Below are 23,424 nucleotides of genomic sequence, written 5' to 3' on the forward strand. Positions count from 1 at the left end.
TAAGCTTTTAAGAAGCATGACGTAATTGAAAAGAATCAGAAGGTGATACATAAATAGAAAGTACCACTGTTTCCATGTTGACTTGAATCTAAAAAGCAAATGAGGAAAGCTAAAAAAAAAGTTACATTCTAAGATCTCTCATATTCCACAGGTACCACTATCTAAGGGTGCAAGATGGATAACAAAGCAGGTTAAAATTATGTCCAGAAACCAAACAAACCTGTAAATAACGGTCTCTTCAATAACGATGAAATGCTATGGCAATTTTATATACTGTTAAATATAGCCTGAAGTAAAATATAAGCTTCAAAACTTGTTAATATATTTCTTCCACCATTATCACAGACCTCTCCTTAAAAAAAAAAAAAAGAGAGATTTCTAAGAATGAGTTTACTTCCTAAAAGACTATGATTTCATAATAATTTCCTCAAATATGAGTGTAGAGGGCAGAGTTCTGTGGTGTGCACCTGTAATCTCAGCACTGAAGGATCAAGAGGATCACCGTAAACTTGAAGCTCTGTGGCTGTCCTACAGTCCTACAGGGAGTTGTAGGACTATATAGCCAGCCTTAGTTCAAAACAAGGTGGGAGGCGGGGCGAAGGGGGGGGGTACGCAAGCAATTTTTGGTGTCTCTTACCCAAAATTAATTAAATCTCCACTTGTAGGTGATAGTGGCAAAGCATTTGAGAAACAAGCCCAAGTGACTAAACAAAAACAGAACTGAAAAGGAACTGAAGAGAAGGCTCAGGGGGTAGGAGTGCTTCCATGCAAGCATAAGGATCAAAGTTCAAATCCCCAGATCCACTTAAAAGCCTGCTGTGGCCACAGGCTCCTGTAACCACAGCACAATGGGAGGTGAGACAGGAAGACTGTTGTGTTTATGGCTGCCAAGCCAGCTCTGGGTTCAGGGAGGGTCCCTTTCTTAAGAGAATAAGGCAGACAGTGGCCTCCACACCAGATATATATGCGTGCATACACACATTCACAAATGAAACACTCTACTCCTGGAGTTAAAATATATTTCTTTTCTTTACATCTTGTGTGGAAAATAACTTGATACAAATGAAACACTCTTACATATTAACTTTTCTTCCCGTTGCCATGAAGGATGTACAACCAACCAGGCCAGCCTGGCAGCTAAGACAAGCTCCCTCTGAGGAGGGGACCAAAGACATCAGAGCTTTAGAGACCACTTCTGTGGGGTACACAGCCAAACAGGAAAGGGATCTTAACCACTCGCACCCATGCCCTTCTGCACTGTGACCAGGTCCGTGTGCAGGAACACAAATGATCCTTGGGTGGTGATCCTTACAGCATCCTCACAGGCTTTTTGTCCACACAAACTTTACAAGGACAGAACCCAGCAAGGCCTCACTACAGACTCTGTCCTCAACTCACCTCCCATGAACTCACTTTCTAAAGATGGAGTACAGAGCTAAGTACTTCTAACAAAGGAAGCTTTTAAGGCTGCCAGCCTGCCAGGTTTAGCCTTGGCTGTCCAGGAAGGTCCAGGCTCCAGGCTCCTCTGAATCTTGAGGTCACCTTGAATTAACTGCAGGAGCCTCTCTCCAGCAATAAGGAGTCCTGTATGTCCCAGACCTCTGGCTGCTTTGGTACAACCAACATCACCACACAGTTCACTGTGAAAACAGAGACAGGTCAGTAATGGGAATGTGTTTGCTTTTCCAGGTGCAAATTAGGGGTGCAGCATCTCACTCCACAAAGCAGCTTAACTCAAAGACACAGAGGTGACCTTCATGAGAGTGAAGAGTCTCTCTGGGGTAGCATGTGACATGTATGCACACGGTGCCACTTCACCAGCGCCTCTTTAAGGAACTACCTCCATCCTCCCCACACTCCGGTGTCTCACAGATGGTTTTCTGGGAAGCCTACTTCTGTCCTCCCCATTCTCCCTTCCTAAACTTAAGTGGGTAGTACAGAAAACAACCCAGGAAAAACAGCTCCCTCTTGGGAGAGCTTCAGAATATTATTATTTTATTATACCAAAACTATAAATTTTAGGTTTCCGGGCAATAGACAAGTTGAGCACATGAGAGGCCTTCAGTTTTGCTTGGCCTTAATATTCTGCTCCCTGGAAACACAAATACACACTGTTCCCAGCCCAGAGAAACATGTGAAATAATAAATGTGGAACCAGGTATGGTTGCTTTGGTGGGATTACATTGCCTGTCATCCCAACACCTCAGAGGCCAGAGGCTGAGGCAGAAGCATCAAGAGTCTGAAATTACCCTAGGCCATAAAGCAAGTTCTATGCCATCTTGGGCCATATGACAAACCTTGATTTAAAATATATATAATAATAGCACACACATATATTATGTAATATGTATATAAGTGTGTATATTATATAAGTTATATTACATATATGTGTATATATTATATGATGTGTATGTGTTCATATGTGTGCATATATATATGCATGTGTGTATATATATATATATACATATATATATAGCCATATATGTAATATATGGTTACAATTTCTGAACTGGGTCCAGTTACAAGAAAAAACTTTTTAATCAAAGGCCACATTTTTAGCAAACAGAAATTTTCTAAATCAGCAATCTGAGTTGGGGAACGTCCACAAAACTTTTTGAGAACTTTTATTTTTCTAAAATAGTAATAGATGAACAAGTAAGTGTTTATTTCCTTGAGTTAAAAAAAAAATCAACACAACGATAGGAACTCAAAATGTCTATAATTAGCAAGATTCTTCAAAGAAGCATCCCAGCTCAACCTGGGAATGCAGTGGTCAGCATGAGGACCCTGCCTCAGATTAAGTGCTTACACATAGCACATAGGCCCTGGGTACCATCTCAGCATCACCAAGGAAAGAAGGGAGGGGAGGAGGGAAGGAAAGGGAAAACCCAATTTAGATCAGCAGTCACCCCTATAGTCCAGAGAGACAATGAGACAATCTGAGTTTCCCAAGACTCAGAAGTCCAACAATCAACAACCCTGAAGAGGACATGCTGTGGAAAGTTGTAGATGTTCAAACTTGAGAAAACGATAACCTATCTAACATGATAGCACTAGAACGCACTGATCATGGCCAAAGAACAGGACATTTTCCCTTTAGTAATTCTTAAGCACAATGTGGCTGTTCTTCACACTCCTCCTCAATATAGGACTATGGCTCTAGCATCTTTTCCTATTTCTTGGAAATTATAGCTTTCCTCTTGAGAAAAAAAGGTCACAAAAATGACCAGCCATGCATAAACACTCATGTGGTGGTGTTCACCGAGCCACTTAATATACAGTAATGTTTATATAGAGAGACAGTATACAATATACAGTTATATATGGTTATAGTCAAGAGAAACTATACCCACTTAGAGAACATGCTTGTACACTACTGCTACACCCTATGAGTTCACCATTTCCCAAGACTCAGAAATAAATGGACAATGCCTTGTGCAACAGTAAGTAGGGTCTGCCTTTCCCGACAGTATTTGTATGAGAATGTAAGTCTTTCCATGGCATTATTCTGTGTGGGTTTGTGTCATGAGTGTGTAATTTACTCACAATGCCCAGGTTTCTTATCCCATCTCTTAAGTGACTATCGCTAGCACTATTGAGTGACTTGATGGAAAAAACCAATGTGCTTCCTAAAAGCAAACAGAGTGTCAGCGCTTCAAGAATGCAACTATCCATGTGGATCTGAGCTCTCTGTGGCTCTCCATGAACAGCAGGAGAAAGTGGCTGTGCTCTTACAGGGCCATAGACACAACAGGCTACCTGATTCCTGCAAGTACTACGAGGCCTTCGTCACTCTCTGCCACTTACTTGCCTACTGCCTCCTCTGCACTTGAACCCAGTTAACAGGGAGGGAACCTAGGGATGTTCAGAAAGTAGAGCTTGACTAGCAAGCAGGAAGCTCTATGTTTGAGCCCCAGGAGCACAGAGCAATGTGTGTGATGCCCATAAAGCCTTTAATCTAAGTACTCCGAGGTGAAACCAGGAGGGCCAGGCTCAGCAACTAGAGGCCAGCCTGGGCTATGTAGATGACAGAAGTCTGCCCTACCAGATCAATGTTTCATTTTTCTCATACTTCTTAAAACCATCACTAGGTACAGTAATAAGTTCACCATTGGGTCATCTTTCAGTAAACACCTTCAAAGGGTTCAAGACATATCTGAGTCCCATTTCCTTCCGAATCAAAATTTCAGACTCAAGTTGCTGGCAATAGGCTACTTCTGGTTGAATATTTTTATGAACTATAAAAAAGTTTTCCACAGAAAATCTACCATTTCACAGGCCCAAGAGCAACACATAAGCATTCTAGTCCAATGTATCTGTAAGTATTCGTTTCAATAACCCAGACTGTTAGTCTAACTCAGGATGGCTTTTTCTGAGATAAGAAAACATATCATAGAAAAACCAGAGACAGCAATATTTATCATTTACATTACTTTTCTCCATTGATTTAAACAACAAAGGATAGCAGTTGGCTCTTACTGCTGTCTACTATTGATGCTGTGCAAGAAATTAAGAGAAGGCCTTGGACATGAGGTGAGTGCTGTGGCCCACGTGCCCCCAGGAACCTCCCAGAGAACCTTAAAACATGAGAGAAAAGGGAGCACAGATCCTAAGAATATATTAGAGGTATTTTAAGTTGACAAATCTAGTCCTAGGGTAGTCATGTTCTTAAAAACAAACAAACAAATCCTTCAGGCTTGAGTGTCGTGTCGGGTATAAAATATACTGTGATGTCATTCCAGCTTGCTTTTCATTACTATGAGAAAAAACTAATGGGGGCAGGCGGGGGTGGAAGGGGCACTATTTAACTTGTAGGTTACACTCTATCATGGAAGAAGACAAAACAGGAGCAGAGAGACAAGAATTAAAGCATGGAGGGCCGCTGCTGACTGTGAGCTTCCAGGCTTATTTATGTTCCGCTATCTTTCTTACAAACCCAGGACCACCAGCCTAGGGGATGGGACCACCCACAGTGAGCCGGGCTCACTTTCCAACCCGGACTTCATAATTGTCCATCAAGAAAATGCCTCATAGACAGGTCCACAAGCCACTCTTTTTTGTTGTTTTTTTTTTTGTTTGTTTGTTTTTTCGAGACAGGGTTTCTCTGTGTAGCCCTGGCTGTCCTGGAACTCACTTTGTGGACCAGGCTGGCCTCGAACTCAGAAATCCACCTGCCTCTGCCTCCCAAGTGCTGGAATTAAAGGTGTGCACCACCACCGCCCGGCTTCCACGAGCCATTCTTGACAGAGGCAATTCTTCAATTGAGCTTTCTCTTCCCAGGTGTGTCAAGTTGACAACCAAGATTAGTCATCACAGATGTATTTAAAGATACTTGATTATTTCTGGTAAATTCCTCCAGTCACCAAGAATGTCTTCCCTTAGGAGAAATAGGAAAGGAATACACCCCTAACCCATCTAAATATTTAATTCATGAATCCCTACAACTACACCCAAAGGCAGAGGTAGAGGCAAATGGGAAGCTAAAAGCAGCAAGGGGGGCTAGAGATGCAGCTCGGGGCAGAGCGCCTGCTTAGCAAATGGAAGACTGGGACACACCTATAATTCCAACCCTCAGTCCCTGTCCCCAGTCTCAGCGCTGGGAGGTACAGGCAGGAGGAGCAGACATTCAAGGCATGTATCCTCAGCAGAGAGGCATGGGGCTTTAGAGGTCAGCCTGGGCTAAATGGGTCCCTGTCTCAAAAGAAAAACAAAACAGTAACATCCTTAAAGTCTTTAAGGACCAACGAGATGGCTCAGGCCTGGAAAGGTGCTTGCCACTCAAGCCTTGTGACCTGAGTTCAGTCCCCAGAATCCTTGTAAAGACCAACTCCACAAGTTCACTCGCACACACATTTTTTTGTTTGTTTTGGGGTTTTTTGTTTGTTTGTTTGTTTGTTTTTTCCGAGACAGGGTTTCTCTGTATAGCCCTGGCTGTCCTGGAACTCACTTTGTAGACCAGGCTGGCCTCAAACTCAGAAATCCGCCTGCCTCTGCCTCTGCCTCCCGAGTGCTGGGATTAAAGGCATGAGCTACCACGCCCAGGCTTCAATTCTTTGCCTTATCAATCTGCCATCAAGTACTTACAGATGAAGTGAAGTTAGCAAAGGCAAAACAAATGTCACCAGAGCTCCAAAACTAACAAGTTGTGGAGTTGTTCTCCACTTGGGGATGGACAGAAAGGCGCAGTGCTTGCCCCTCTGGTTCACCCTGCATGCAAATACAGCTACAGTTGTTGCCAGGGTGCTGGTTCAAGTTCATATGAGAGCACCAGAAAGAAAACAGCTATTTTGTGGCATCCGCTGTGAGCACCAACTTTCTAGGGTCCCCTCCTTCTCCATGGGTTCCCAACAATGAACTACAATCAGCCCATGCTGTTTTGAAGGGTGCTAGATAGTAAAATGTTCTCTTAATTAGATAACTATTTCCTGGTGATGTATTTAAACTCTTGATATTTACACTAAAACCTCTTTTTGGCATTATTTACTTGGAGTGGGGAGGGCTTGCATGTGTCATGGCAAGTATATAGGTCGGTTCTCACCGACCACTATGCAGGCAGGCCCTGGGGTTCAAGGTCAGGTCATCAGGCTCAACTGCAAATGCCTTTACCTGACCAGCCGCCATCGTGATAACCCCAAAGGCTTCTCATTAGGAATGGGAGGTCAACTGTCATCCTAGCTTTGCCTGGATAGTTTAAAAATGCTAATTAGCTACAATTAGACAAAGTACAATGAAGGTACTGCTAACAAGGTCTCTTCCCCAGAGGAGGGAAAATCCAAGGCCCTAAAAATTAACTAATTTGCCTCCTGGGGTTGGGGTGGGGGGGGGGCAGAGTGTGACACTGGGTGTCTTCCTCATTCCATCTCCACTGGGTCTCCCAGTGAACCTGGAGCTTGTGGATTCAGCTCACATGGGTGACCAGCGAGTCTCTGGGCTCCTCCCCTCTGCAGCCCCAGCACAGCATGGGAGTTTACAGGCCTGTCCTGCTCTATGCAACCTTTCAAACAGGTGCTGGGAACCTGCTCTCAGGTTCTCAGGCCTGTACCACAAGCATGGTCCTGGCTTTGTCATCCCACAAGTCCCTAAATTCAGTAGGCCACAGGTACTCCAGTTTCACTAGCTGTCAAATTTTGAAAGGGAAAGAAGAACTGGAGTGGCCACCAGCTTGCTCCAGGGGTCGAAGGAGGTCTGTTCTCTACACTCTCTGAAAAGATGAGCCGAGTTGTTCTGTGGGGGAGAAGGAAAATGCTTTGCTGTTATCAAAAGAAAAAGAAAAAAGTAGACTATTCCATTAACAAAGACCCTACTTGTCAATGTCTTCCTCTGCATCAATAAGGGTATGAAATAAAATTACCATCTCAGCTCAAATACAGTCATTTACCACAAGACACTTTAAATATGGCTACCAAGCCCTCAACTCTCTTTGCCTTTAGCTCAGCATCATCTCACAACTGCCCCCCACCCCCACATGCACACCCACAGTGAGTTATCTAGAAGTCACAGGGAAGATACGCAACACTATAGTCGTGAGATCTAACAGGAGCTGTGCTGGAATTGACGGTATTGCCAAGAATATTAGGACTTATGAATGTGAAATCAGCGCATCTCAACCCAGAGCAAGGAAAAGAAATTCAAAGATTGATCTATGTTCAGAGGAGGAAATATCCTCACGGGCAGAAGGCTGTCCACGGAACCTCACAGGATGACAGGCTAGAGTTTTAAACCTCCTCACTCTCCTATCCCACAGCTCCTGTCCCACATACCTCTGGTCTCCAAGGACTGACCCTTGTTACTAAATCTACTACAAATAACTGTCAGTCCAGGTGAGCCAGGACTTCAGACTGGCTTCTCCTTGGCTGGACCTCGCAAAGGGGTCAGGTAATCCCAAGCCACCCTCCCGTGCTCAGTCTGACAGAGTGTCCCCGTCTTGCCACCAGGATCCAGGCATGTTCCGCCCCTCCAAAACATAGCAAGCCACCTGCTCCAAGCCTAACACGAAGCCTCTGTTTATGGGTACTTTGCTAATTCAAATTCTGTGGTGTAAACTGGAGAACAAAACTGCTCCTCCACCACCCACGTGCGTTCCTGACAGTGAAGAGCTAAGGTCTACCTGGAAATAGAGTTCTACCAGGAAACACTCTCCAGCTATATAGTACACTGGTGAAAAACAGCAATTGTGTCTCCAATGTAGAAAGCAGGGGGGCTGCAGAGATTGGCCAGCCCTGAACACAAGACTCTTTTCCCAGCTGCAAGTGTTGAAAGCTCAAATAAAAGGCTCGGATAATGCAAGGACTAAAGCCTTGCCTGTCATTCCAGCTTGGAATCGCCTCAGAAACTGCACTTCCTGCTTCATCATCACAATGACCCTGAACTGAGAAAGCCACACTGGCCTGCCCAGGCATTCAACAATGCTGGTCCAGTCAAAACCCACCTGCCAAACAACACAGAGAGACGCGACTTAGGGGCAGGACCTATTCCACTGGCAATGAGGAGTCAATAGAAACATCTCAGCTTAGAGTTTTATTAACTGACCACAGAGGGAAAGTAAAGGAGTTTCAAACTGTCTCAGCACAAATCTATGGTTTCAACAACACGCAAATTCCACAGGGCCAGCTCAACTGAAGCTGTCATCAGAACAAACTCCTCAATCCAGGTAAGGCTAGACACAGACTAGCGTATATGATACTTGTTTTTAAAGATAGAAGGGAATTGTTTTTTCCTTATATTAAGATGGGGGAACCCAAGTTAAGGGAGGTTTCAGAGTTTGCCCGAGACACATAGGTGCAAAGGAAACTGATTCCCTGACAAGCCATGTTTGCTGACACCGAACTCACACTAAGATTCAGCCCTGAATCTTTGCCTGTCACCCAACAGCTTTACGATTGCAATAAGTCTCTCACTCGTATCTTGATGTCCTAACAAACTGAACCCCGCATATATCATGGTTTAATCTTGTTTCCATATTTGGCACACTCCCTAGGACACTATAGTTCTATTTATAACACAGCTCTTTATCCTGATTCTGTGAAAATAGTGAAATGCCCCCACGGCCAGGAATGGGTATGAACAAGACATTCAAACGTCTGAATGTTCTCATTAAGCAATGCCTGGCCTGTGGTTGGATTTATAACTTTCCGATAGCCGGAGGCAATGTGATTTATATTCACACTAAAATAATACTGCAATTTAAAACTGATTCATTGCCATAAGTCTCTGGGATTCTGTGTTCTGGAGTCACAATTATAACCTGTGATTATCCCTGTAACTCTGAAGGATATACAAACATTCAGGTATCTCTAGACTGAACATGAAGTTGCTTCTTAAAAATCCTGATAAAGTGTGGGCTGCTAAGCTGTCTCAGGAGCTAAGAGCTTGCAGTGTTCCGACAGAAGGACAGAGTTCAGTTCCCAGCACTAACCAGACACAGCTCACAGCCTGTAACTGCAGCTGCAGGAAACCTTACACCTCTGGCTTCCAAGAGTACCTGCACTCATATGAAGGGGCCCACACAGTTATACACATAATTAAAAAGAAATTTCCTTTTAAATCCTAATAAAAAGATATTATTTCTCATTTGTCTGTTCCTGAACCATTTGAGAAATGAGCCCAAGTGACTAAACAAATAGACAAGAGGAACTTGAGAGAAGGCTCAGGGGGTAGGAGTGCCTCCATGCCAGTGTAAGGGCCAGAGTTCAAATCCCCAGATCCACTTAAAAGCCTGCTGTAGCCACAGGCTCCTGTAACCACAGCACAATGGGAGGTGGGACAGGAGGACTGTTGGGTTTGTGGCTGCCAAGCCAGCTCTGGGTTCAGGGAGGGTCCCTGTCTTAAGAGAATAAGGCAGATAGTGACAGAGAGAACTCTGGCTTCCACACCAGATATATATGTGTGCACACACATTCACAAATGAAACACTCTACTCTTGGAGTTAAAATGTTTCTTTACTTTATATCTCGTGGGGAAAATAATTTTTACAAATTGAACACTTACACATTAAATGGGTCTTCCTGCCACTGTGAGTAAGGATGCCCCTCCCCATCTCCGAGGCCCTCCCCTTACCCTCAAAACAAAAAAGAAAGGTGCTGGGTTCTGGGATATCTGCAGATAGAATCTAGTCAGATGAATGCTCTTGGAGTTTCATCATCTCATAGGACATAGGGAAGCTTTTGGAATTTCTGTCACCAAATGAAACTCAAAAAGTGCAGCTGATGTTAATTAAATCCACTTATCCCAAAAATTTTTCTAAGTGTTTGCTCATTGCAAATGGTCATTCCTGCTGGTTTAGTCTAGAACAATTTGTGAATAAATCTAACATTTGATAATTGACTGGGGAGGCGCTATGTCTCACTATACAGCACATATATATACTATGTCCAGCTCTTGGCTGGAATTCCCTATGTAGACCAGGCTTGACTCAAACTTACAGAGATCCACTTGCCTCTGCCTCCTGAGTGCTGGGACTATCAACCACTACACCCTGCTTGATAATTTATCTTATATTTTGATAGCAAGACTACTTAAATTCTTCAGAAGAGTGCTGTAGCTCCACAAAGACAACCTCAGAAAGTCCCTTTAAAAGAAGGCCTAGATGAGCAGGTGATGTGGATGCCAGAGGAGTGACTTTTGTTTCTTCCAATTCTATGAATGCCTTTCTTCTTGCTTTCTAATATTTACACTTTTGGGGGAAGGAGACAGAGTAGACAAACTGACCTGGAGTGTAAGCCAGGCTAGCATCTCCTGATCTTCCCACCTCTGCCTCTTAGATGCCAGGATTATAGGTGTGAGCCACCATGCCCAGCTATGCTACTTTATTACACTGAAATGGCTGCACAAATTAGCTCCTTTACCAGCAATTCCTACATACACCTATTCCAACTAAGTTTCTAAGCTGCAGGTCTGCTCATCAGTGCTGACTGACAAATGCACACCTTAAGATGTAAGTAGCTAACTTTCCACTTTTTGGAGAAACAGACTGAGGCACACCTACCCCAGACTTCAAAGTCTACTTAGAATAGGAATTCAAGAGCTAGCTGAGGCTCTAGCACTGTAGTAGAATATTTGCCTCCAGTGTACACAAGGCCATGGGCTCAAACCCAAATGTGTGTGTGTGTGTGTAAAAAGTAGACTTAAAACATCTTCTGATTGTAAAGAAATACACTTAACTTGGTGATTCAAAAAGCAATATGGCTCAGTTGAAGGTCAATAGACTTGGGAGTCTGAAAGTTCTATGTTTCGAATTTAAGTTTAAAAATAATTTGGAAAAAATAAAATTCAGACAACGACTCTTGAGTCACGGAGCCACATTTGAAACGCTCGATTACATGTGCCTCCTGGCTACAGTAGGACAATCTAGACAGAACCATTCTATCCCCGGAGAAACCATTGAACCGTATTCTGAATTACTGGTACCTTGATTTCTGTGAACTTAGACGCCCTTGTTTATAAAATGTACATTTACTACAACTGAAATCAAAATATTCAAAACTTAAGTAATGTATAAAAGGCAGAAAACATGTTTATCTAAGAAGGAATATACTATTAGTACAAGCTCTAACAGGCATGTGGTTCATACCTGTCACCCAACATCCAGGAGGTTGAGGCAGGAGGTAAACTTGGAGAGGCCAGCCCAAGCCTGTCTCAAAATACAATGCACAAAAAAACTTTCGTTACATGCGATTAAGTGCGAGTGACCCTTCCGGGTGGATCATGGGAATTTTAAGAGTTGGGCAGAAGGGGCACAACTGCCAATGTAACAAACAACCAGGAGAGTTGCTGGTGCTCAGGCTCCGCATTCCTTTAGAAGCCCCAGAAGACTGGCTCCTCCAAACAGCCCAGGCTCTGATCACAGCTATTTTTAAAGGGTCTTAAAAGATTACCAAAATGTCTTTCTGGAACTGTATATACTGTCATTAGATACTGCCAGCCCCCACCCTACAAGATCTCGACAGTGCTAATAGATGCTAAAGGAACACGGTCTTGTCACACGAATGCTTTTTCTCATAAGCATGGAAATAAAATGCTTGAAAAGCACAAGCAAGTTTAAGGACAATACTAAGACAGCAACTTTTTAAAACAATAATCAACGAGGCCTCACTTTTAGCCAAGCTGCCGCGGATCTCCGCGTCTCGGTAAGCATGAACTCCAGTTGGCCCTCCTGGCCAGAAGCATGCCCAGGGACTTTACCCTCTTCAACAGCTGCTCCCAGGGAGCCAGGAAATTTACTGAAACCAGTCTTTACTGCATCCACAGTCAGCCTCCAAAGAGGAGCGAACCAACAGCCCCCACACAAGTCACAGAACCAGGTCATAGTTGCTATGCATGCATGCGCTGTGTGGCATAACTCAAGTTCCCAGGGTCCCAGCCTATACTTGGAGATGCGGGAGCGCCACGAACTCAAATCTGAACAGAGCAGTGAAATGTTGCTCAAAGCCTGACTTTCTCTTGTATTGTTTTGTTGTTGTTTTAAAAAAGAATGTTATTCCAGAATGGATTCCTTTTCTTCCGGGTCTCTCTGCTCCTACTCTCTGCCACAACCAGGGTGCCTCCCCTTTCCCAGTGCCCCACCTCTTGCCACATTTATAAAAAAGAAAAAAGAAAAAAAAATGGCACATTCCCTCTCCCCTAGCTTCTCCTAGTAAGGCCTGGAAACTGGAGGAAACTCAAATCAAATTAGTTGCACATTAAAAAATAAACAGACAAGCAATCAAGGGTGCCCACCCAACAAAAGCCCTCACCAGTTCCAAAATATGATTAAGCCTGGGAGGGAAGAGGGGGAGGGGGACTAGCCGGGATGGAGATAAACGTGTGCATTTTTGGCCCCAGCGTCAGCCTCATCGCGGCCAAATTCTACATTTTGTTTAAAGAAAACGCTGGGCCTGAGAGAAAAGAAAATAAAAAGTTGTAACTTTTAAGGAAGTCTGCAATCCGCACTGTCTGGATAAAATGCCAGTGCTTCCTTCGTCTGGCATCGCCGGGTGGGAGCCGAGATTCGAAAAATCTCCAACCCCAGCCGTTCTCTCCGGGAAGGCGCCCGGCCAGCGGCGCCGCCCGGCGGCCCAGCCAGGTCTCCCGGGACGCTCGCAGAGTCCCCCAGGCTCCCCAGGCCGGGCGCTGGGGACGCTCGGCGGTCACGGCCCCGGGCCCCGCTTTCCGCGAGGACTGACAGGCCCTTCCCACGGCAGCTCGTTCCTGCCTGCCATCCGAACCAGACGGTCCCCGCGGCCCGCCCAGCCCGCCCGCCGCCTCGGGGCGCGGATTCCACCCGCTGGGTCTCCCGGCCGCCCCACCCCCGGCAGGGGCGCCCCTCGAGCCTGACCGACTGACCCGCGCTCCGCTGGCCCACACGCACCGGGTCGTCCTCTGCTTCCCGCCGCGCCCCGCTCCCCCGCCCGAGCCTGCAGCCGCCTGGCTCGCCGAGTCCAGCCGCGGCCGCCGGTTCCCGCCCCCAGCCCGGGGGGAGCCCAGGGGGCAGGACGGGGAGGGAGGACGTGGCGCGCAGAGGTGGCCAGAGGCGGGCGGGGAGTGTCCCCAAGAGGCCCCGGCGGGGGCGGGGGCGACCGGTCGCCCAGGGACCCTCCCGGCGAGCATCCCGGGTCCCGGGTCGCAGCCCCGCACCCCCAAGGGGGCCGAGGCAGCCCCGACTCCCAGCTCTGCGCGCACGCACGCCCTCCTCCCTCCACCATATGGAAATCTACAGCCTCCCAAAGTGACACGTCGAAGATTCCTCGGCCTGGCCGCGCGCCCTCCCCCTCCCAGGCAGCGGTCCTGCCGCGGGGATCTGGGCGGGGGAGCGGATTCCTCGGAGCGACGGCCCGGGGAGGAGGGGAACTGCGAGCCCCGCATCCTCCGCTTTCTTCCCCGGCAAGCGGGGGCTGGAGGGGCCGCCCCCTACCCGGCCGGGAGCTTCGGGCAGCCGAGCGGTCGGGGCGCGACCGGGACTCGGCAGCCAAGTTTTCCTCGGGCATCCCCGAGTGCTCCGGGGCCCGGAGCGCACTCGTGCAGACTCGGAGTCCGGCCGGGCTCCGAAGCGCAGGGACCCGAGAGCGACTGTGGGTGGCACGTCCCCCGGCAGCCCGCCGCCGTTCCCGCACGCCTTACCTCCCCTCAGGCTGAAACGGGTCTCCGGGTGCCCGCAATCCGGGTCGCCCACGCCGTCCCAGCCAGCCGCCCGCGGGATCCCCGCCGTCCCCTGAGCCGCTCCCGCCGCTGCTCTCCGCCGCCTCCTCCGGCCGCCGCCGCTGCTCAAATAACTACCAGGAGGGTTTGATGGGGGATTCCGCCATGTCAATGATGTCGGGACCACATGGGGATTCGGGCCCCGCCCACTGCCGTAAGCCTCCCAGTACACGCGCAACTACAAGCGCAAGCTCGCTTTGGCTGGGGAGGCCTCCCTTTACCACAAACCAAGCCAGGCTACACACAGCGGGACTTCTCTAGTGTGAGCTGAAGAGAACTAGGAGACTGAGTGAGATTCTGGAATCATCACTACAAATGCAGTATTTGCTCAGTAGTTACTAAAGCTGACTTGTTATTTTTCACTTATAACACATATTTCCTTTTCCAATTGTAATTCCCAGAAGAATCTTTCAGTGATTTTTTTTTTTACTCTTTTAACTTCCCACAGCATTTTGCATGAGCAAATTTTATGATACCAAAATTTAAATGTCTATTTTCCCTTTCAGTTCCGACTAGACGCCTTTACTCGAAAGACTAAAGACAGTTCCTTCTAGTTTTTATTAATATTTAGTTTGGGCATACTTTATTTCTATTGTAAATATGAATGTGTGTGTGACCTCAGGTATACACATGCCATGGTTTTTGTGTGAGTAAGAAACTTAAAAGTCCTGTCTACCTTACACGGGTTCTGGGACTCCAACTCTGGTTGTCAGACGTGGTGGGCAAGTGCCTTTACACACTGAGCTATCTTGTTACCCCTAAAGACTGTTTCTTGTCGTTTATCTGGATTGTATGTGTCAAATGCAAAAGGATCTACTAGCTATTGATTGCGTATGAATTAAATATATACTATATTCCTGCTGCATAGGCTCTGTCAAAGATTAAGGGGCTGTGCCATACTGCCCACAAATTTAAAAAAATTCTAGAAGCAGGGATATTAGATCAAATAATTAACTCTCCTCTGTTACTTAGGTATTCTGAATAATTCTACCAGCATCTACTATTATAGTGTTCCACAAAGACCAAAAGGGTTCCTTCACTCTCGTTGTACATAAAAACAGGAAATGCTACTTTATTAAAACCCAAGCAAACATATGAACCCTAACAAACAGTTCTTTTCCTTGTGGGATTTACAATTCTCTTTTATTTTTAAGATAGTGAGTGCAGCCAAGCTGAACCCTCTCTCCTCAGTGACACTTTTCATGTCAATGTCCCCAAAGGGCTCTTGTACCCATCGTTCTAAAATACAACTCTAATCTTAGATCTTAGCCCTATCTGGGAAGGAAACAAGCTTTCAAAGCAGTGGGTTCCCCAATGCCCACAGAGCTCAGCTCCCGTGCTTCAAGATCTAGCCATGCAGTCTGAGTTTGGACCAATGCCTCTCCATCTTCCCCTAGCCATGCCCTTCAGCCTCGTTTAGCTCCAGGGCTCCCAGAGACACTCCTGACCCTTGTGCATGCCTTCTTCCTCCTTTCTGTCCAAAGTCATCTTACTCATCCCAACTTGGCCCCTCCCAGCCTCCAACCCTTAGCTGTTTTCTCCTTAATTATTTTCCGTTCTCATGTCGCTCAGAAGCTGTCCTTTGTCTCTTTCACTTGGCTGAATGGTGTTCACTTCTTTTTCTCTATATCAACCTAGAACTGTCCTTTGATTACAGAGCCTCCCCCGGACCCCCCCCCCATGACTATATTGATTGTAAAGCACTGGGGAAGCTGTAAGGACTAGATAAATGTGCAAACTTCAGTGGGAGAAAGGTTAAATCTAGGGACTAAAGGACAAGCAAAGCAATGATCAGAGGAGACAAGATAGACAGGAGGACAGACATCTCTGCCTATTTCTCCCAACAGATCTACTGGATTTCTTTCTTAGAGTCACTGTTGACAGGTGTGGTGACACCTTCCTGGAAGCTAAGAGAGGAGATCAGACCAAGGACAGCTGAAGATAGGGGCTTGTCTCAAGTCTCAGCTCTCAAAAAGAGTCAATGCATACAGGGTGCACTAACTTCAAAATGCCTGTCAGTATATATCCTCTCCGTGGTTTAGGCAGCCTCTTAGCCCAGCCTCTGGGATCAGTTTAGTACTAGAAAAGAAACATCGTAAATGCTTGGAACACGTAGCCAATACATATACACAGTGCATAAGGAAAAGCAGAGACATCCTAACCACACACAAGTTACCAATGGCCCCTGAGCCTGAATTTTCTTATAAAATTATGCCATTGTTTCCTGCTAAAGTCACAATCCACAGCACCTGATAATAAATAAATATTAATTCATCCTTGAACGAGTGACCGAGTGAGTGAAGTGGTCTCTCCTAGAGCTATTAATGAGACAGAAAATTAGAAGCTTCAAAGAAAAGGACGGACTTTTGATCAAGGCTCCTGACTACTGAGGGAGTTAGCTTTCACACAATGGGCAACATTGGGATTATTGAGGCATGAACTGATTGAAATGGGTTTCCAGGATGATTGTTTTCACAGTGGGATATAGAACAAAGCTGGGGTGAGAGGGGCCTATTCTGCACTGAGTTGGGAAATGATGAAGATTGGGTCCAGAGTCATGTTTCTGGAAATGGGAACAAGGGCCTCAAGCCAGAGTGATCAGATCCACTTCCAAGTGTCAGCAATCTGGGCCACCTGCCCTGCATTCCAAACCATGCTTACCGTTAAGATGATGCTCCTGAGGAGGATAGGTTATACTTAAATCCAAAGATAACACCCAAATGAAGATGCTTCAAAATTAAGACAATAACACTGTACATAGGTTGGGAAACATTGTCACTACAAGGAAAGTGTTGGTTACCTCACACAAAGCAAAAGGAAGCAAAATTAGACTTCTCTGGTCTGGATTTACATAGTAACAAAAGGTAGGCAACACTGACCTAAGGGGAAACAGGAAAGCCTGAAGCCTTGTACCCAATGATCTGCAGCCTTTGGACTTGGGCGGCTTTTAAAGGTGGATGTGGCTAGGTACCCAGCTTCCTACAAGCCCTGCATCCTTCCTCCCAGCCCAGGGTAGCTGAGGCTACTGCATAGACTGGCTCTCCTGTTGAAACCTGAGCTTAGCTTTAGATCGAAAACATACAATTGAGAACCAGATCTGGTATCCACTTGACAAATGCTGACAAAACGCCAATCCATCTTTTTTTGTGGAGCATTCAGGATTTACTAGATTACTCACTAAAGTTGGGTTCACAGTACAATAGAAGATGAACATGGCAACTTTAGCGAAACAGATTCCTCCGGAACTATTTAGCTAGGTAAAGCTGTGGCTCTCCCTTCTTTACTGTTGTTCAAGGCTAAAGGTGGATAAATGTAAAAACAAGAAGGAGGAGGGGNCCTCCCCCTCCCCCCCCTCTCTCTCATTATCTTTGTAAGTAAGGGGAAACAATGAAACTTAACTTCTCTTGTCAGAGGCCAGCTCCATGGTAGAGCATGTGCTTTGCATGTGTGAGGCCCTGAGCTCATTTCCTAGCAACAAAATGAATGAGTGAATAAACAAATGCTCTCTGACACTGGAGAGGGAGAGTTTGTTTGCTAGGGTTGTGTCTTGAGAGCTATAAATTGTTTTAATGTCTAAGATGTTTTGGCTTACCTATTACTGATTTCTAGTCTCTCCAAGGAATACTTATGACTGATGTCTTAGGCCACCATGTCCTAGGAACAGAGATGCTAATAGAGCCATTAAAACACAAAATGATTAAAGTCAGTTTGAGTAAGTAAGTTCAGTTAAGAACCTGTGTTACAATCCAAGAAAAGTAACCAGAAATTTCAAGGATGCCTTACAGAAGTCAATGGTTTTCCGTGGCTTTCATTAGTCATCATGACTTTTTTAAAGTCCTGTAAGCATTGAATCATATGGATGTGCTGCCCTCTTAAGTCACACATGTTCTTTCTACATGTGGTTGCATTTCTTTATGTATAATTTTAAAAGAAGGAGGAGGAGTAGGAGAAAAGGAGAAGGAGAAGGAGGAGGAGGAGGAGAAGGAGAAGGAGAAGGAGAAGGAGAGGGGAGGAGGAAGAAGAGGAGGAGGCAGCAAAACATCCCCAGTAAGATCTGCCCCACAGTTATCAGAAGAATTAAGACACAAGCTAAATGGTTGCCAGGTCTCACGCTTTTGAGCCCAGGGTTAGCACCTGGGCAGGTTAGAGATAAATCTTGTGTCCTTCCTGAGGAGCTGTCCTACTGTTTTAGGACAGGTTCTCTCACTGGCCTAGAACTTTCCAAGCAGGCCAGGCTGGTAGCCATTGGGTCCCAGGGACCTTTCTTTTCTTCTCCTCTCCTGAACTGGGATTATAAGTATATGCCACCAAGCGCAGCTCTGTTTGTGGGTGCTAGGGCTCAAACCCAGGTTTTCACAATACAGCATAAGCACTTTACCAAATGAGCTATCTCCGCAGCCCTCAGGTCTTACTTTATATCCCAAAGCAGCATCGATTCATCCACATTCTAAGACCTGAGAAGCTCACCTTGGACCAAAGACCACCAAAGAACGGGAAAGAAGTTTTGAGAAGGCTTCGTTCATCATCAGCTCCAACTCCAAAGGAAGGTTTCTAAAACTGTCTCTCTGCAGTGCTCACCCTGCCTCTGCCTGGGGGGGGGAGGGGGGGAAGGGGAGGACAGACAAACTGACAGTGCTCACCTTTCACCCCCTACCAGTGTTCCCTTAACAGTCTATTCTCCTGAATACATACATGTCTGTGACACACGGACATTTTTCAAGGATCACACCCTTCCCCCCGCCGCTTCTGGGAACCCACTTGTTCATCTCTGAAAGCTAGGTAGCCAGTTTCTGTTCTTAGCATTTCAGACAGGATCAGAATATAACCACAAATAGTGGTTCCCATTCTGGCCTCAATTTGGATGAAACTCTCGTTAGTCAAATATGATGTTAATTTTGTTAGTAAATTTCTCATCCTATTAACTCACGTTTTTGTGCCACAAAAACATGTCAAGAAGCATACCGTGTATACAACTGATATAATCTTAATGTTAACTTGTTAATTGATGGGATACTTAATTTTATTAAATTTTATTTATGTTGTGTCCTCTCATTTCAGCTAATTAAGGCGTTTGGAGTCCAGCCACTAATGGCTGGTGCTGGTTGTCAACCTGACAGAACATAGAATCACCTGAGAGATGAGCCTCTTGGGCACAACTGTAGGTGATTATCCTGATTATGTTAATTGATGTGGGAAGCTTCATCTTAATTGTGGGTGGGGCCATCCCTGGGCAGAGGATCCTGAACTGTATAAAATGGAGAAAGCAGACGGACTGCTAACAAGCTTTTATTATTCTGTGGTTTTTGTTATCGTTGTTGTTTTGTTTTCTTTGTTTTGGGGTTTTTCTTTTGTTTTGTATGCTTTTTTGAGACAGAATTTCTTAGGGTAACCAGCCTGGCTGTCCTAGACTTACTTGATTGTAGACCAGGTTAGTTTCAAACTCAAAGAGCCTCCTGTCTCTGCCTTCCAAGTGCTTGGATTAAAGGCATGTGCCACCACACCACACCACACCACACCGGACTTGTTCTGTGTGTCTTTACTGTGGGAACAATGTGATGAGCTTCTGTTAGCTCCTACTGCCTTCTCTTTCCTGCCACGATGGCCTCTACCCTGTGAGCCAGAAGAAATTGCGTTTGTCAGAGTATTTTATCACAGCAACAGAAAAGGCAATCAAGACAACCGACAAATATCCTTTCTTAGTGTTTTGACACTGATCAATCTGATAACTATTTGCATGTGGCCACATAAGTCACTATTAAAATCACAAAGGCAAGGACACACCAGAACAAATTGTTTTCTTGAGACATAGTTAAGAATCTGACTAAATCTATCACATTGGCTTGCTCTGAATTGTGTCACCTCAGGAAACGTTGGTCCAATCATGTCTTGGTAGTGATTGCCATCTCTCCTGCCCACACACCATTTGATTTACTACTATGATAACTTTCTCTTTCTACAGAGTCAAGGTAAATAAATGATAGGTTTATGTTTTCCTTCCTAGCTGCTGTGGATTCAGCATGCTTTGGGGGCGAGAGGTCTGTCTTAGCCACTTGGCTATTCTATAAAAGAATGCCATATACTAGGTGGCTTGACCATCAGAAATGTATTTCTGAGGGCCCGGAATGCAGATCAATGCACTGATTGATCTTTTGTAGGATGAAGACTAGATTCTATGTATCCGTGAAGGAGAGAGGAAGGGCAAGAAAGAAGGGGAAGGAGATCACATATCCGTGGAAGGGCACCCGTCTCCATATCTTAAGTTCTTCAAGCTTGTGACCTAATTATCCAAACACCCCACCTCCAACATTGGAGGTTGAGATTTGGGGGAAACCGAAACGTTTAGTTCCTTCACGGGGTAATAAAACCAAGAAAACTATTTAGTTTGAGCCATGTGGCTCTAATATGAACAATTCTGGTCAAGGAAAGATTCTGAGATTTGACCTGAAAACAACAAACTTAATTTCAGAGACAACCGGGCTAATCTGGCTTGTAAAAGGTTAAGTCATTTCTCATTTTTAAAAGAAAAGTGTTTATTTTGTGTATTATTATTATTATTATTATTATTATTGAGTGTGTATGATGTACACACCTGTGTGCTTGGGGAGGGGAGTATTGGAGGATCTACAGGTCGCACAGTAGACAGAGGTCAGAGGACAGTTAGGAGAAGGACCAAGCATGGCTGCATGTGCTTGTATGTGCCTGCAGGTCCTCTATGTTTTACATAGTCACTACAATATTTGTCTCAGTTCTCCTAAGTATAGACTCTAACATTTCCTAATGATTACTGTGTCTCCAACCTTGCTAGCCAGCATGTCTAATTAAAACACATTAACACCAGTAAATCCTCTTTCTCTGTTTGGATAACTACCATTTTCATAGGACTTTAGAAGTAGTATAAGAATTTTCCAATTCTTTCTAGAAGTTTTCTGTGTGTTTGTGGGCAGGTTTTTTTCAGTGTGCCAATGCCTGAAAAGTAGGATACGATGACTTGGGCACCCAACCTCTTCCACATCTCTGCATAAGGTAACACCATCTTCTGACAGACTGGTTTCCATGCCATATTTAGTTATACTGATAACCAATGAAAGAGCCCTTGACTTCCAGCATCTTATGGTCATTGTTCATAATTTCTCTGAGTGCCCACCACAATGCAAATACTACTTATGGAACATGGATTATAGATATGAGCTAGGTCCCTGCCATTAAGTCTTATGGTCTTTGAGAGACAATACATTAGCAATATATATCTCCACATGGAAGAAGAGATCGAGGTCAAGATAGGCAAACAAAGGGGAGGGCAGGAGATTGCCCAGCCAGGAAACCCTCTCCACAGCAATGAGGCATTAGGTAAAAACCTACCAGGGCGAGGAGGAAGAGGAGGTTCTGACACTCAAGCAAGTGCAGAGCAAAAGCAGAAAGCAGAGTCAGAGAAGAGGCTGAGGAGAACGTGACAGCTTGAACTCCAGTGGCTGTCAGATTGAGTGACCAGTGACACTGTGCTGCTCAACAGTTAGGTCACGTAAAGCTTTGCTGGCCAGGGTGGAGATTCAGATCCTCTCAGAAAACCTAACACACAGTTTACCTGCTCACTTACTTCCTTATTTCTGAAGCAGCCTCATGTAGATCAGGCTTGACCTCACTAGATATATGAGAATGACCTTGAATTTCTGATCCTTCTGACTCCACCTTCCAATTGCTGGGACTATGGTTGTGTAACACAAGCTGACAGTTGTGTGTTGCTGGGGATGGGACCCAAGGCTTCAGGAATGCTAGCCAAGCACTGGAACAACTGAGCTACATCTCTAGCTCCAAGATCGATCTTACAAAGGGGAATTCCATGATTTGACTTACTCCTACAAAACTATTGCTCTGCTCAGGCACCAGGACATCAGGCAGAGAGGCCTCTCCCATGGGATCAGGTAAGAGATGGTCTCTCAGTTTGGACTAGGGATGGACAGTAATAAATGAGTTAGGGATGTCTGGCAGGACAGACCTAAGCCACTGATTTGTCCTGGGAGGTCAGGAGATACGTAAAGAAATTACATTTTCAATTTTTACTTGTCCTTGGAACACAGACACTAATTCCGGAAGGCTAAATAGGTAAAGAACCACGCCTGAGCTGTGGTATAGGCCAGCATGCCTCTCTCAGTCCATGATCCATGACTGATAAGGACAGCTGTGACTCACTCCACCACAGTGTCCCTAGGCTCTCAGCACACGGAGCTTCTCAGGGGCTAAGACTATTCCCCAGCTTTTCACAGATTTTCCACACCAACCATCCAGAGGCCTTCAGACACTCAAGCCCAACCTTAGACCCAGTCTGTACTCCAAACAAATACCTCAGTGATGAGCAAAGATTACCACTCACATTCCATCCTAGTTAGAGCAAAACCTGATACTGTTAATCTTATCCAATGGAAAGGGCACTGGTGGACAGTCCAGCAACTTAGCTGTTACCATGACAACCTTACTTCTCTGGAGCTCAGCCTGTATCTGATGTATCTGGAGAGCTGAACATCAGAAGTCATTTACTTCTAATGTCTGGGATCCTATGAATGAGTGAACTAGATTCTTTGATAGCTCAAACATGTATGTATTTTGTCCAAAAAGACATAGTAAGACATATTCTAATATCTATATCTCTAGACCATCTACTAGCTTAGTAACATTATCAGTGAGAGGAACCTGATATACCTTGGGGTCTGTTGAGTATATGTGGCTTTAGTGACTCATTCTCCTTGCCCCTTCAGAAGGACAACTACTCACAAGTTTTTATGTAAATTACTATACTGCTGGCCTGATGGTACTGAATTCTGTGATATTATAAAGGTGACATTTCTCTGACCAGGAATCGTTCTCTCATCTCTGAGTTTGAACATTGTCAGGGTTTAGCCTAGAGGCAGATGACCAAGGATTCAATAATCTGGCCATCTTCAAATTTTAGTCACAGGGTCATGATGTCAACAGTGAAATTAGACACATTTTTTTAAGACATTATATTCAACATGGTAACAGATTTGTGTGTTGGTTATAAATTATTGTTGATGTCTCTCATGTAGAGAGGTTAATCTTAATAGAGCTACTGGCAACATTCAGTAACTACCTCTTAGGTTCACCTTCTTTCTTTCAGTGATCCTTATGTAAAAGCCTCCAACAATTTACTTTGTTCTCAGAAGTTTGGCTGAAGAAAGTTTCTTTCTTGATGAAGTGATATACTCTCTTTCTTTAACAGGAATAAGGACATTTATTTTG

At 45.1% G+C, this 23,424-nt stretch overlaps 1 protein-coding gene across 5 annotated transcripts in view; it reads right to left on the bottom strand.

Moving 5' to 3' along the window:
- Fndc3b (fibronectin type III domain containing 3B) overlaps nt 1-14,283 on the bottom strand; it is a 294,093-nt gene extending 279,810 nt beyond the window's left edge. For 2 of the 5 annotated variants that reach the window (XM_029475085.1, XM_029475079.1), the window contains exon 1: nt 14,095-14,283. The gene's annotated coding sequence lies outside the window, so the exon portion shown is untranslated. Of the gene's footprint in view, nt 1-13,320; nt 13,428-14,094 lie in introns of those variants that run through there. The other 3 variants (XM_021157455.2, XM_021157456.2, XM_029475082.1) reach the window with 3 other exon arrangements.
- Nucleotides 14,284-23,424: the final 9,141 nt, after the last annotated feature.

This window comes from Mus caroli, chromosome 3 (assembly GCF_900094665.2).
Source record: "Mus caroli chromosome 3, CAROLI_EIJ_v1.1, whole genome shotgun sequence".
Taxonomy (NCBI): Eukaryota; Metazoa; Chordata; class Mammalia; order Rodentia; family Muridae; genus Mus; species Mus caroli.